This window comes from Mus caroli, chromosome 2 (assembly GCF_900094665.2).
Source record: "Mus caroli chromosome 2, CAROLI_EIJ_v1.1, whole genome shotgun sequence".
Lineage (NCBI taxonomy): Eukaryota > Metazoa > Chordata > Mammalia > Rodentia > Muridae > Mus > Mus caroli.
The window spans coordinates 68096761-68112261 of NC_034571.1; the positions used below are offsets into that span (position 1 = coordinate 68096761).

The window sequence follows — 15501 nt, forward strand, 5'->3', positions numbered from 1 at the left end:
TCTCTCTCTCCCTCTCCCTCTCCCTCTCCCTCTGTCTCTGTCTCTGTCTCTGTCTCTGTCTCTGTCTCTGTCTCTGTCTCTGTCTCTGTCTCTTACTCTCTCTGTCTCTCTCTGTGTCTCTCTCCCTCCCTCTCTCCCCCTCCCTCCCAATCCCTGAACTCTGCTATGGATCAAGCCAAATGAGCTCCATCATCTCCTATTGGAGAAAGGCATTCACAACCTGAGTTCAATTCTCAGGACTCATATAGGAGATGGGAGAGACTCCCAAAAGATGTCCTTTGACCTCCATCTGCACAATATGCCATGCACGTGCCCACATCCATACACACAAAATGAAAATTAAATAAATGTAAAAAAAATATTGTTCCTGGATTATCATTATTCCTCTAAACATGGTTGTTCGCTGATTTCTGGGACCTTGGCAAAGTACAAGTGAGAGGCATCCAGGTCAAGAAGGAACTAGGGGACAGCCAACTCTTTGTTATTGATGAAATAGGTAAAATCTTGTCATTCTAAGTTTAGAACTGCACTGATAGCCAATATAACTGAGGGGGGCTTGGTCCCATGACCTACTTAATGGGTATCAACAGTAGCTAAGATTTCAATGTCCCAAGTTCCCATTAATAACGCTGTTTAAAAGCAGGTCAAAATCTAGAGCGACTGCTCTAGAACACACAATTTCATCCAGTAGTGCTTTGAGCACTTACTGTGTGTGGCACTGAGGAAAAGAAGGGTGAAAAGTCGAGCTTCCGAACCATCAAGCACTTCAGCACCCAACAGGAAGACAGGCACTCAAAGACCATGGAAGAGACTAAGTATATGCTACGCTGTAAGGAAGGCAATGGGGATTTTAGGAGGGAGGACATGCAAGCTAAAACATTAAGACGACAGGGAGTGTGCAAGGCAAGGAAAAGGAAGGAGCCTCCTTCACAAAGGCTGAGTTATCATGAGATGGGTATCCTCCAATGAGTGTTGCCTTCAAATCCACAGTTTGGTCCAGGTCACCAGCTAACTCCAAGCTAGTACCCCACAAGCTAGTTACAAGGGGCTCCCCATCCCAGCTGAGGAAGACGGGTTGCTGCTCTTCTCTCCCAGTTCTCCTGCTGGGCCTCTCCTTGAAGCTCAGAAGCACCTGACTCCTACCCTTCTTTCATTGACAGACTGTACCTTCCCCCAGGAACCACCTGGGTTTTCCTCTCCATCTCAGCATTACCAGGACCAGGGATGACAAGAAGATGAAGCTACTAGGACTCTACTCCACTCTCTCGGGTATCTGAGTTTATAGGGAAACCACACGTAAGCGTGCAGAAATGGAACCTTCCCATGCACAACTTGGAAGCCCTGGCTGGCCAGCACCAATCGGGACATTTCAAGAGTAGTGCTCAGCTCTTACTGGCTGGTTGCCATCCAGGATAGTCCGAGCTGAGTCAAAACAGTAATGTGTTGTCCCTCAGTAAAATTTACAAGCAACGGCCACAGTCATCCACCAGCAGCAGGTCAGACTTCTCAATGGTGCTGCCCCACGTGGGTATTCTTATCCACTCTCAGGAAGCACCAGTATCATGGCAAATGTGGCACACACAGTCACGTGGGCTTTGAACTGGGATGGTCCAGAGGCCTCATTAGGAAGCAGTGATGTTTGAACTATCTATGAAATACACATACACAGAGCAATGCAGCAAAACGCAGACTTGTCCAAGGTGCAACCTAGTTAGAGCTGAAGTACATCTGTGTGTGAGGGTGCACACACATGGTGTGGAAGAGGGTGTCAGGTTGTATGTTTGTATGCAAAACAAAGGTAGATAATAAAGGGTGTGTATGCATAGTGAGTGTGATTTTGATTTTTACTATATAAACACAAAATCTGCCACTAGCAATATTATTAAAAAGTAATAGTATGAGCCAGGCATAGTGACACATACCTTTCATTCCAGTATTTAGGAGATAGAGGCAGGAGAATCTCTGTAAGGTTCAAAGCCAAGTCTGGTCTACATAGCAAGTTCCAGGTCAGCCAGGGCTATCTATTGAGACCCCGTCTCAAATGAAAGTAATATTATTATAGCGTGCAATATATAACAACATAATACAATTATTAAACATTAGAAAAGCAATATTACTTTAAAACCCTCCTTGTTTTTAAATGATCATTGTTGCATCATTGTTCCAGCTAATGTATTCACTTCAGCAAGTGCATACTAAGAATAAATGCAGCTTTCTAGTTGCTGGCTAAAGTCTATCTTGATCTTTACATGTTACACATATGCTGTCTTAGCTCAGTGAGAAATGCAGGAGCATTGCCCTTCCCTTATTCATCACTTAGCAAAACCCCTCTGTGCTCATCAGATCTCTGACTGACAGCTTCTAGTAGCGACAGCATTGTTAAAGGTGCTCGTTCAGAGCAGTCCCTGGGTGGTCTGTCCTACCAGAGACCTGAACTTCATTCTCCCTCCAGATCCATGACCTTCCACATAGTACGGTAACATGGTCAAGTTCATCTGACTCTTATACAACAAAAACTGAGAGCATGTGTGTTCCTCAACGGCCCTGTTCCCTTCAATGCAAGGTAGCATAGGGATTGCGTCATCGAGCCAGGTGATAGTCGAGTCTTAATCTGAGATCAACACACATTCCTAGAGTCTGCACTGTCTCTGAAGACTGGTTGGAGTAAAAGACCAGATGGGTACATGGCCCTGCAGGGGCAGCATCCTTCCCAGCTACAGCACAGGCAGAGATCCTGAGTGCAGAGATTTCCCACCAGCAATCTCTGGTCCTTCAGTACTGCAGTCTCCATTATAACTGACTACCTGGAGCTATAGGGATAGGGCCACATTCTGTGCCCTCACCCAGCTGCTGTGGGCCTTTGAGGCTCTGGGCAAGGACATATGGATCACAGGAACTCTCTTCACCACAACAGGACTTTAGCTTCAGGGTTCCTAGGAAAAGATGCCTCATGCCTGATGTGGTCCAGATCTCTGCAGGCAGACATGTCAGTTTGCCTGATCTACCGTGTTGTCCTAGCCTGAAGCCCAGGACTTGCCTCAGTCCTTGAAGTCTGGCAAAATGGACAGACTTCTCTTGGGGGACACTGATGAGGACAATACAACCTTACTCCAGAGACACAACCCTTAGAGAAGAGTCTTTATTTTAAACAGGATGTCCCTTTATGAATCTTCCTAGCCTTTTAAGCGGTAATTAACATCAAAGACAGTACCACTTCACTATGGTGGCTATCAAGAACCCACAGTGTTTCCTAATTTTTAATTCCAACTTCTGTGGCTCCAGTGATTTTTTAACCCCATCTGTGTAAGGTTAGTTATAAAATGCTGTTATTCTGGGCTACACAATGTTGGCCTGACCTACTCAAAGACAAAAAAAAAAAAAAAATCTTGCTGATTGATTTTGTTGTTCTGTTCTTATAAATGACTGCAGTTGTGCAGCTGTTTCTGATTAGCCAGAACTCTGTACTGCTGGGGTTATACACAAATAATTTTATAATGAACTCAGCGAGCACAAGGGCAGGGGATATGGAATGTGGTCTCACCTCCCAGGGAAATCAGCAGGAGTAAGGAGGGTGGGGCTTTCAATGCTCTCCAGGTCTCAATCCCTATGTGGTAGGATTCCCTTTTTCCTCTGTGTGTAATTTCAGCAGAGCCTGCAATGAACGTCTTCAAAGAACCTTCAGTGTTTTTGGATTCAAGGGAAACCTGATTAGCTCTGTAGGCTTAAGACTCTGTAAGTATCCCCAACTTTGTATTTGGTACATTTCTGTTCTTTCCATTATTAAAACACTTATATTTTCTGAGACAACGTCTTAAATAATACACCTTTAGAAGGAAAAACAAAATCAGGATTGAAAGGTCTCTACTGACTTTATTATAAATAGAAGGTGTTTTGTTTTAGTTTAGCACAGAACAATTAATCTCTGTGAGATTAGGCATAAATTTTTCTTTTCTGATTCTAGAAGACAAACATATACACATATAAAAACTTAAGAAAAAGATCGGGTATGAATAATTTTAATGTGTGCTTTTTTTTTCTCTCCTTAAGGCAAAGATATTGTTAAGGATTCCGTAAAGGAATCATTTGAAATAAATGAAGAAATGGAGAACAGAAAGTTTGTACCCAAAAATGAACTGTGTGGCAGGGTTGTAGGGAAACACTTTCAAATCGTGTTAGCGAGTCTGTGAATTGCTACAGCTTTTGGAAAGTAATACCACCTCGGGGACCGACACACAGAAACAAAGCTTCTGTGTGCTAGCATGTTCAAACACATGTGCAGAGCATGTGTTAGCATGTTCAAACACATGTGCAGAGCATGATCTCAGAAGAGCTACTGTTGCAGAAGAAACCTTGAAACAGTATGGATGTGGAAATAAGTGACAGAATATTAAACATTCATGCTGCAATTGAGGGTTTTTTTTTTAACCTGTAGAGAATGCCTATAATGCTTTATTATATTTTTTTTAAAAAAAAAATTGTAGCCTGGAGCTGTTTAAGGTCCTGGGTTTAATTCTGAGTGCTGTGAAAGAAAAAATATATATATACACTAGTATGTGGAAGTCCATTCTTATTACTAGAAACTATTTGTGGAAATGTGGTTATTGATAGTTATGTAAGCAAAGAGAAAGCATGAGCCAGCGTGACTCATATTGACTATCTTAGGAGTAAGAACTTGAGAGACAGAGAAGGGAGAAAAAATATCAACTTTTTTATACATATTTCTTTTTGTCTTTTTAAAATATATGTATATATGAAGCACATAGGTGTGTCTGTGTGCACACGTGTGTATTCAGGTGTGCAGGCTTGGAGGCATGGAGACACCAGAGGAGGACATCAGGCACCACCCTCTAGTCTCAGTTTTATTTGGGAGGGGGTTTCTCATTGGACCTGAAGCTCCTGTTGAGTTCAAATCCCAGCAACCATATGGTGGCTCACAACCATTTGTAATAGGATCTTCTGGTATGCATGAAGACAGAGCACTCATATACACAACATAAGTAAATAGATATTTAGAAAAAGAAAAAAGAAAAATTATTTCCACTCACAAAGGAATGTTATAGTTAAAATAAGGCCATAATATTATACTCAGAGTTCTTTAATCATGAGAAACACTGTTTGTTTTGTTTTGTTTTGTTTTTTCTGATTCTAGCTCCTCTTCAAAAACAGATTAAAGGGGACAGGGAATTATACTGTCTAGAAATGACCTTCAAGCTCTCAACCCTACACTAACAGAAACTCCATAACCCTGTTATACAACCTAATTTTTTGATTTGTCTCAGAAAAAAATGTGAATTTCTGAAAGTAAGGAGTGTTAACACTAGGAGAAAGAACAACGTGTGATTTTACTATAAAACACCAGTATTCTTTAAAACTTCCATTCTGGGTTTCCTCTTTAGTAATGTGTGATCAGATTACAGCTGTAATGGATACACACAGGCCCTGATTAAACTAAACGACCTTACTAATATAAAGTCTTTTAAAGGGTTTTAACTATTTTGCCTTTTCTAGGTTCTCAAAAATATAATCAGGAATTTTTGGCCCATCTGAGAACTTGTCTTAATGTTCCTCCCCTTGCTGTCTGAGATGCAGGGTCGAGAACTGGTTAATTATTTCTTTCTTTTCCATTACTGTAGTCCTTCCTGGAAGCCACACCCCCTGCCTAACTAATGGCATACACATACGAGGGGGTGTGGGTTGCTGATGGGATGTGGCCTGTTTAAGAGCCGGCCGCTTCCTTTCTCCCTACCGCAGCCTGATCTGACTGTCTCCATTATTTAACTACCCATCTCCACAACACACGACTACTGTGGTGAAGACACTGCTCTCTCTGTTTACATTCCCAGAGAGTAAATAGCTAGGATACATGTTTTCTCAAGGTTCTGTGGGATGCAAATCTACTGTGCTGGGGGAGGGGAGACCCAAGGTTGCCTGGGCTTTATTTGATAGCTAATGTAACACTTCAATACTGTATCTCTCAGAGACCAGTCAGTCCTTTTCTTTGACCTTTGCAGGTCTGTCTAATTTTCTTGTTCAACATACTCAATTTCTTGCACATACCAATGAGAAAATGTTTGTGATGCTTAAGAAATGAGCTGAGGTCATCGGAATCAGAAATACAAGTGGCCAACACCCCCCTCCCCCCCAAAAAAAAGTCCAACCAGCAGCCCATTGGGTCTGTGCAGGGAACAGTAAATGATTACATATATTCTGCCACAGAGACAACTAACAGGTAAGCTGACAGTCGCTGACTAACAATGAACTCTAATGAGTGATTGTGACCAACCAATAGGGGACTAATTAAATACATCCCAACTTCAGAATGCTACACAGCGGCTAGAGACAGCATGGCGGATGGCGGGGGGAGGGGTGCTGGTCTATAGCCCAGTGGCATAGAACTTCATGTGCGTAGCGTGCAGACAGTCCTGGGTTGGACTCTCAGCTCAGTATAAAAATGGCCATGCATAGGAGGAAGAGGTTTCTACAGCTGCGTGTCCGAGAAACACTAAACGCTTCGCTGCTTGGTGATAATTTTTTTTTAATTTTACCACAAGAATAATTAAAAATAAAATAAGAGAGAAGTGTGTAACACATCCCCAAACCCTGTGGGGATGGTGAAAGTTTGAGGAGAAAAGGCATGACGGGAATATGGGAATGAGCTGAGGGAGAAGACAGCTGGATTGCCCATATTTAAAGGTACAAGCTTTGCTTACTGGAGACTATCTAAACATCTTAACACATAGACATGTTTTAAAGGAACACGCATTGTCTGTGTAAGAAAAATTTTAAAATAGGTAAAAATCAACTTTGGCTTAAAGTTATAATCGACTCCGCTAGCCCAGAAAACTGGATCCAAGTCCCCATGTCATGCACCAATTCCTGCTGCAGGCACCAGACAGAACTGGCCCAAGGTCAGCGGAGTCAGTGGCAGGGGAGGCCGGTGGCCTTCACTCTCCCCTGTGCGTCTCCTCTCACCCTCAGGTGACAGGGTCAGAGGCAGACCCAGGCCCTGCTGCAGAGGGCCTGGGTCATCCTTGCCTCTGGAGCATGAGAATGAGGCCCACGGATCAGAGCGAGTGAATGGAGAAATTCAGTGAGGGGAAGAAAAAGCTCTCAGCAAAGGAGAGGAGACTTGGAAACGGAGTGCCAAGAAGACTACCTGGGGTTTTTCTACATTGAGAAAAAGCAAACAAACAAACAAGCAAACAAAAGTCACTTTGATTTATCTAAAGGACCACTCACTAGGCTGGACGGAGCTCTCGATTGGGTCTGGGGACTGTCCCCCACCTCTCTCCCCTTTCAGGAATCACTATGAATGGGAGGAAGTAGGTTGGCCTTGCTTCCTAAAATAACTTGTATTTCTGGGCTTTTCTTATCCCAGGCTGGTTGTGGGGTCCCCAGGCCTGGGTCTTAACTACTGGATGCTCCCTCAGGATGTTCCTGGCTGTTGGCCTGTGTCACCTCAAGGCTGTACCCCATGATTAGTCAGGAGCCTTTTGTCCCACTTGCCTCATTATCGGGGTCTACCTACCTCTGTCTCTGGCCGTATTAGAGCAGAGAATATCACCTCTTAGGAGCTCCAGTAATGGTCAATAAGAACACAAATCCTATGAGTTATCAGAACTATATCCTATTTTGGATATAAAGATACTGTACAGTTAAATTAACCATGGCAATGAATGCCACTTTACACAGATCACCCTGAGTAAAAAGTCCAGTTTTAGGTTAAAACGTGTTTCCCGACATCTTAGAGTTTTCTGCAAAACAAGGGTCTGTTTTAACTTCCGAGTCCTTCACCTCAACTCTGACTGACAGGGCGAGGAAGCTGTCATCGCTTAATGATGAATAAAAAACGAACTGCATTTGAGGGGAGTAAGCGTAAAAATGGATGTTTTTAAAAAGTGACTGCTTTGAAGAGTCTGCTGTCTAACAGGGGTTAGAAAAGACCGGGATACAGGACAGAACAGAAATCATGGGCAGGTGAAGACTAAGCTAACAGGGACAGGTGACTGAAACGGACAGGTGACGTCTGAGAGAAATGAGCCAAGGGAGCAGGGAGTGTTTCAGTGTGTAGGAATGAGTTCTCACACAGTGTGAGCCATGCTTACCACCGTTAGCACAGAGGTGTGTGGCTAACGGTGCCTCCCACTTGCTTTCCTATGTCCTTGTACAGAGTAGTAACAAAGCCTATTGTTTCTGTCTTCCTAAGGATGTGTGACCAATCTGAAAAGTCTGTAGAACTCACCTACAGATGTATGTAGAGCGGGCAGAGGAAGGGATGTTGCCAGAAAGGCACTTAGATGGGAATGGGAACCACAGGTTAGCAAAAGCCAGGAATGGGAGGGTCATGTCCAACAAAGGTGGGGACAGGGCTGAGTTAAAGGTGCAAGGTTTGGAATAAGACTGCTCAGGTCTGAACTAACCCTGTCACTAACTAAGAAACTCAGTCTCACGCACCAAATAAACAGAAATCTCACAGGGTTGCACAAATATTCAATGAATCAACTAAAGGGCATGTGACTGGTAACATTATAGGAAGGAAGAGGGAAGGGAGAGGAGCCATAGAAGGAAGGAAGGAAGAAAAGAGAGGGAGAGAGGAGTGGGGAGGGAGGAGCTGGGAGATGCTCAGCCCCCACTCCATGGCTCACGCCATCTTTATCTCCGGTTCCACGGGATCCAATATGCTCTTCTGGTCTCCATGGACACCTGCATTCATGCGGCGCACAGGCACTCATCTCTCAAGCCTCTAGATTGTTTGATTTTGTTGTTGTTTTGTTTTGTTTTTAAAAACAGGGCTTCTCTGTGTAGCTCTGGCTGTTCTGGAACTGACACTGTAGATCAGGCTGGCCTTGAACTCACAGAGTTCCACTTGCCTGTACCTCCTGAGTGCTGGGATTAAAGGTACACCATCACCACCCAGCTTAAATGACAGCAGACTTTGTCCTAACACATTTTCTGTTCTAGAATAGCCCATGTTTTTTGTTGTTTTGTTGTTGTTTGGTTTTTCAAGACAGAGATTCTTTGTAGTCCTGGCTATCCTTGAGCTTGGAGATCTGCCTGGCTCTGCCTCCCAAGTGCTGGGATTAAAGGTGTGTGCCACCAAAATCACTGAAGGCTTTGAAGAATTTCATTCACTTAATTTAATTGGGCTGGGTGGTGGTGCATGCCTTTAGTCCCAGAACTCAGGCAGCAGAGGCAGGTTGACCTCTGAGTTCAAGGCCTATCCCGAAAAACAAAAACAAAAATAATTTTTAAAAAAATTTAAATTAATATAATTGGGCTCAGTGATAGCATCTTGCTAAGCATGTCTGAAGCACTGGGTTCAAACCTCAGCCCTGCCAAAAAGAAAAGCAAAATGCGCACTGGTATAACTGAGAGATAGGGCGAAACCAAAAGAAAACATGAATTATACTAAAGAAATGGCTTGCTCAAAGAGAAAAATTCATTCATCGTAAACATTAAAATGTAACAGAGACATTTTTATGTGAGTCATAGCAATCAAGACTACAATACAAAAGCTGTAGGTAATTACATCTCGTTACCCTCACCTGTGTTCTTTCACTGAGGAGCAGTTTATTGCTTTTGCTTTCTCAATCCGTATCTGTGACTAACGGCAGGCTGTAATGCTGTCCGGCCACAAGAAGAAATGGTGTTCTAGCTACTGGGCTTTGGGCTACACACCTGAGATCAAAGCTGCTTGGACTGAGAGAAGCAGCTAATATACTTGTTAAACTCCACTCCCATGGATGGAGGGTCATGATAACCAATACTTCCTGGTGCCAAGGGGCTAAGAAAGTGATGCATGCTGTCTCTGCATTCCCTGTCCTTAATCTGCCCCTAAAAACCTCAGCAGTGTAGGCTCTTCTGGGTGGACAGAAACTGCAGAACCCAGACATCAAGACTCTTCTCCTTGGGGCTACATGGTAAATGTCAAACATGTGATAGATCATGGGCATCCCAGAGACTATATGTTAATTTATACTAAAAGCGGCTCCTATATGTAGGCTATTTTGTTGTGTCCACACTGATTATAATAATGTTAACGATAATGGCCCACAAACACCAACAGCACCATTATATACAACCTGCTAAGTATACTGTGTACATGACCACATACGACCCTCATAGCAATCCTCTTGGAGAGATTGTTGATCTCACTTTAGGGGTAAAGGAAAAAAGACCTTGTAAAACCAGACACAAGATCAAGGAGACTTCGTGGTCCATGCAGTAACCACATGGAAACTAACTATATTCAGCACACTGGCATCACCTGTGGGCTCTCAAATGTGAATTCTCTAGAGCCAGAGGCCCATGCATGTAATCCCAGGACCTGAGTGGCAGAAGGAGGAGGACTGCTCCAAGTTCAAGGCCAGTCTGGTCTATATGGCAGGTTTCAGGCTAGCCAAGGTTACCTATTATAAACAAGCCAAACCAAGACTCACACCCCTCACTCCACACTCGCAGAATTGAGCCTTTGGAAGCCTCTAGTCACACATGGCTAACCACAACCCAGCCTACTCCACACTGATCCACACGTTAGCAGATAACACTACTCAACTAACTGATCCTCAGAGGTTTCTTTGTCCAAATGTATCCATGAGTCAGTTAGTGATCTCAACCTGACTGTAATACCCACGGGGGGAGCAGCAGCTGCATTTGTTAGGGTTGAGCAGTATAAGGGAGGCTCCGTGAGGAAGTCCTTTGTCCCGGGGAAGTGAAACCAGGAGTGGTTCTCAACTGAAGCTGGACAGTGGGACAGAATGTGAAGGCGCCTGCGAATCTCTCCATGGCAAGCACATACACAGTGATAAGTAATTGCTAACGGGAGGAGCCAATGAAAGGCAGACTCCCAGCAGCTGGAAGGAATCCCACTCCTTGAAACCCCTTGTTCTCCTCCACCTTACCACATTTGCCTTCCAGCCCTGCTGTTCCAAACAAAGTTGTCTACAGTGATGGTAAACATCCAGGACAAGCCCCTTCTGAGCTAACTCTACCCAGCGGAGAGCATGACTGCATCTTCCAGTAAAGACCCTCAATGCTCAAAGAGCGGTGAGCTTGATTCCAACTGCAGCCTAATTGGCGTGTGTGGGGCTGGTGGCCTGGCTACGTGGGTTGCTGGAAGCCAGCTCAGAGGGGCCTAGGTACGGAAATCATCAGAAATCTAGTAGACTCCATTGGAGGACAGGCCCCAGGAAGGCCAGAGCTCTGGGACCTAGATTCCTAGGTTCTTAGAAATGAACGGGTTGCAGCAAGAGATAAAAATGTCCCCGTGTACTTTAGAATAAAAGTATAAAAAGAATAAAAGAATATTTGGCATCACAGTGGAAAGTGCTCGACTTTAAAACTACAGCTATAGTTAGGAACACATTCAGTTATCCAAGACTGTGAGAAAAAACAGAGTATCATGAACATTCATGAAACCTGGCTCCTGGCGGCCAAAGCACCTTGGCACGGTCAATTTAAAAGACACAGGCATTCTGCTCTTTGCTACCTACCAACTCTCTGGCAGTTCTTTTTTGCTCTTGCGTCTTGGTGTTACACGGTGCCCGGTGGCTGGTTACTTTGTATCAAATTGCTTCTTGCTGTCTCATAACCTGTTATCCTGTTCTAGCCTCACACCCAGCGGTGGAAAGACTGTCAACCGAGTCACACAGTAGGTCTAAGGGCATCCGGCAGTAGCCAAACACACAGTAGAAAATGTGTGAAATGGACAACGGAAGGAAGATGCGGATCCCTCCATCTGGAAATCAGTTCATTCTCCCTTACTGTCCCAGAGTTTGATCATTCCCGGCTTTCAAATCTCTTTGCTTTCATTCCCGTAATCTAAGAGCGCTCATGTGATTCCCAAGAGAAAAGCTACTCAGGGAAGACGGTGATGCTGCTGAGCGGATTCAGAACACTTGCAAAACCCAGTCTGCAGCTTCTCTTCAGCCGGCAACCGGCACTCACGACCTGTACACATACGTGTACACCACCCCATGCCTCTGAGAGGATCGACCTGGTGAACCGCAACTGGCAGGTAATCAGGGTAGAAGGCAGTGCCCTGAGCACTGCAAGAAGCAGAGAGCCCATAGTTTATGCAAGACTTTCTCTCTTTAAGAAGTCAAAAACATGATCTACAAACTTTTAAGTTATTTATCAATTATTGAAATAAGCATTTTTAGGAGGCAAAAAAATATCTATCAAATGAAAATACAGTATTCAAGTTATATGGAAGCTGTTAAAAGAAAACCTACCCAGGCTGCACACGTGTCCGCTGTCCCTGAGGGTCTACCTGCAGGCCCGCTCAGGAACCAGAGAGATGAAGGGCAAGGAAGATCCAAGACAGACTAGCAATTTTCAGAGAAAGAGACCAAATCTGCTCACTGTAGAAACCCTGAGGGGTTAGGAGCGTATAGCCCGGGGATATTCCTTGGAGATTAAGCAAGACCCAGTCAAACCAGGTTCCACACAGACACACCTTTTGTTAATCTGAGTTCAAAGTCTAGCCACAAACCGAGGATCTGGGTCATCCCTATTGGATTTCTCTTGCACTAGTTAAGTTTAACAGTTCTTTCTTTGAAAAGAAAAGCATGCTAAAGTAGCGGGAGATGAAGGCTGAAGGGAAGCGGTCCACGATTTAGGGAGAGGCCCCGGGCGCAAAGCCCTGACCCGAGCTGGCCGCCCTTCCAGGAGCAGACATAGGCACCTAGAGCGCGCACATACCCGGGATCAGGCTGCCCGGGAGCACTGGAGCCAAGTTCTGGGATCCGTAAGCTCCAAAGTCACCCGCCCTCGGTGGAGATGGAGTTGCAGATGCGGCTCCCGGGCATCCCAGGGAGACCGCGGTTAGATCCATCGGGACTACGGGCGGTCCTGGGTCCGTGCAGCCCCACAGCGCTCAGCGGGGATCGCGGCATCTCGAGCCCCGGCAGCCGCCGCCCCTTCCTCCCGCGCGGGCTGGACCGCGGGCCTGAGCGGGGATCGCTCCCCTGGGCGCCGAGGACGCGGCCCCGACATCCCGCCCGTCTGCACCCCAACTCCGTGCACCCCGGACGCACCCTGCATGGTGGCGCGCGGCTCCCTTACCGTGCAGCGGTTCCGGGTGGCTCCTCGGCCCCGCGGCGCGCGGGGCATTTTTTTCTGGGAAACTTCTCTCTGGGTCCGCAGGGCTGAGCCGGGGCGGGCAGGAAAAGCGCTCCGCGCCGGGAGGCTGCGACCATCCGGGAACTTCGCCGAGATGTGAGCCCTCCCCCTCGGCCCGCGTCCTCCCCCTACGGCCCCCGCCACACGCGGACGCTGGGGCAGCCGCTGGCCCTTCGCCCTTCGCCCTCGCCGCGCCCTGACTTCCGAGGCCGGCGGGACCGGAGCCTGGGCTGGGCTCTCCCCGGGGCGGAGGCCGAGGGGTCCGGACCCGCGTGCGCCCAGGAGCCGGACCTGGAAGGGATACCCAACCCAAGACGCTGCCCCTAGAGACTACCCGGGCCTCCGGGTGGGGTGCTCTCCCCCCAACACAGGGAAAGCCTTTTCCGGTCATCTCCACTCCGCTCCCGAATCAGAGGGCGCCCCCCGCTTTGAGAAACTTAAAAGTTTCCATTCACTGTAAAAACTGGCTTCTAAGATGGAGTGGCCCCACTGAAGCCCAAGGGCCACGCGCGTCCCCAATCCCCGCCCACTGGGAGCGCACAGCTCTTCCCAGGGTAAGGTGCCAATCGGTTGGGATTCTTGGAATCTTTTTTTTCCACCGACTTCTGCAAACATAAAAAGATCAAGAGCCGAGAGAGTGTAAGGAGAAACACGAGGCCCTTCCACATGGCTCTTGCCAGGTCTCAAAACCACCACTCTCAGGCCTTAAAGGCAAGTTAACACTGGGATGACACATTAGAATATATACATTTGAAAAACAAAGACAGTTAGAGTCAGTATAACTACTGGACCGTATAGTAAAGCTACCGAGACGAAGTAGCTCTCTGGGTAAAGGCAGGGAAGCTTTGAGAGATGCACCTCATAATGTGGCATCTAGAATGCCTCGGCTTCAGGCTTTCTGTGCTGAGTTGTCCCTATGTGTGCAGTCTCTGTGACATGCTTCTGGCGGATACGATAATCCTGGAAAGAGCGACAGGGCCACCTCTCCTAAACTCTTATTAGCGTTTTTTTGGTAGGAGTCCCTAAATGCACTCTTTCCTTTTTGTTTTGTTTTTGTTATTTTTAGGTCTCACCATGAATTCCAGGATGGTTACAAACTCCCACTGTTAACTGTATTCGTCTAAGGTCTATGCTATATTTGTCTTTTATGTATGTATGTATGTATTTAGTGTGTACAAGTGGTTTGTCTGCAAATATATCTATCTGTATCATGTGCTTGCCTGGTGCCACAGAGGCCGTGTGGGATGCCCTGAGAATGGAATTACAGACAGTTGGGAGCTACCACATAGATGCTGGGAATCTAAGTGTCCTCTGTTAAGAGCAGCAAGTGCTCTTAGCCGCTGAACCATTTTCTCCAGTTCTGGCACATTGAGTTTGGATCTTTTCCTGGGTTAGCAGTGTGTGGTAAATATTCCCTCTTGTTGCTTGACAACACGGGGAATCCATGAGGAGGGTAAACAATCCATACTCTGCCGCTTTGTGCCGCCGGGTTGCTAAGCAGTGGGAGCAGCCAGGGACATTAAGTACACGTTCAGCTCGAGATGGTTTCTGCTGACATTTGGTCTTTCTATTGTAGACAGAGGCGCTCTGAACCTATTCTGCTTCTTGTTTCATGACTCCCATCTTGGGAGCCACTCTAACTCCTAATCCAGTGCCTTTGGACCTCCCACCCCCTTATAACCAGGACTTTATTTTGGTTACCTTCTCCTGAATAGATGGCAGTCTCAAACACCAGATAAAGGAGCTTTCCTGCCTCATTGAGTTCTCACAGGAACCTCTGTGAAACAGGCACCTGTCTCTATTGTACACATTGAACAGTGCCCCCCAAAGCCTGGCTGACCTGCTCAACATCTCTTAGCATATGAATTTCTAAATCCAGATCATTATAGTGTTAATACCTCGATCCAGCCACCAAGCCATAAGTCTCTTGACTTGATTTCCTATTTGTTCCACCTCTGAGCTGCTACTTGCGGGAGTGACCTGAATTAAGATCCCTGAATGCTAAGCCAGGAAAGAAAGACAAAGTGTTACAAGCTTTAGTAAAGAAGTGTTGGTGTCCGAGCAGATCTGGTTAAAGGCTCTGTGCTACGTTAGGTTCTGCTGGGTTCATGCAGGAAGGATGTGGAGTGCCAGATGAATGGAGCTCTGAGCTTGGCCAAGGGAAGCTGCAGAGGACCAGGATGTGCTGGGGAGGGCGGTGTCTGAGCCACACGAGTGCTTAGCATATTTAATAGATATATCCAAAACGGAAAGGACAGTGCTCCTGAGAGCTGATTATTTTACTTACTGACACTGCACTTTATTCCAAAAAGAATTTTTAAAAAGCCTTGAGGCAGAACTGAATATGGTAATATTTAGACCTCTGGGATAACAAATTCA

At 45.9% G+C, this 15501-nt stretch overlaps 1 protein-coding gene across 1 annotated transcript in view; it reads right to left on the bottom strand.

Annotated features, from left to right (window-relative positions):
• Wipf1 (WAS/WASL interacting protein family member 1) overlaps positions 1-13131 on the bottom strand; it is a 98018-nt gene extending 84887 nt beyond the window's left edge. Inside the window, exon 1 of the mRNA XM_021156502.2 lies at positions 13066-13131. The gene's annotated coding sequence lies outside the window, so the exon portion shown is untranslated. The remainder of the gene's footprint in view (positions 1-13065) is intronic.
• Between the last annotated feature and the right edge of the window lie 2370 nt (positions 13132-15501).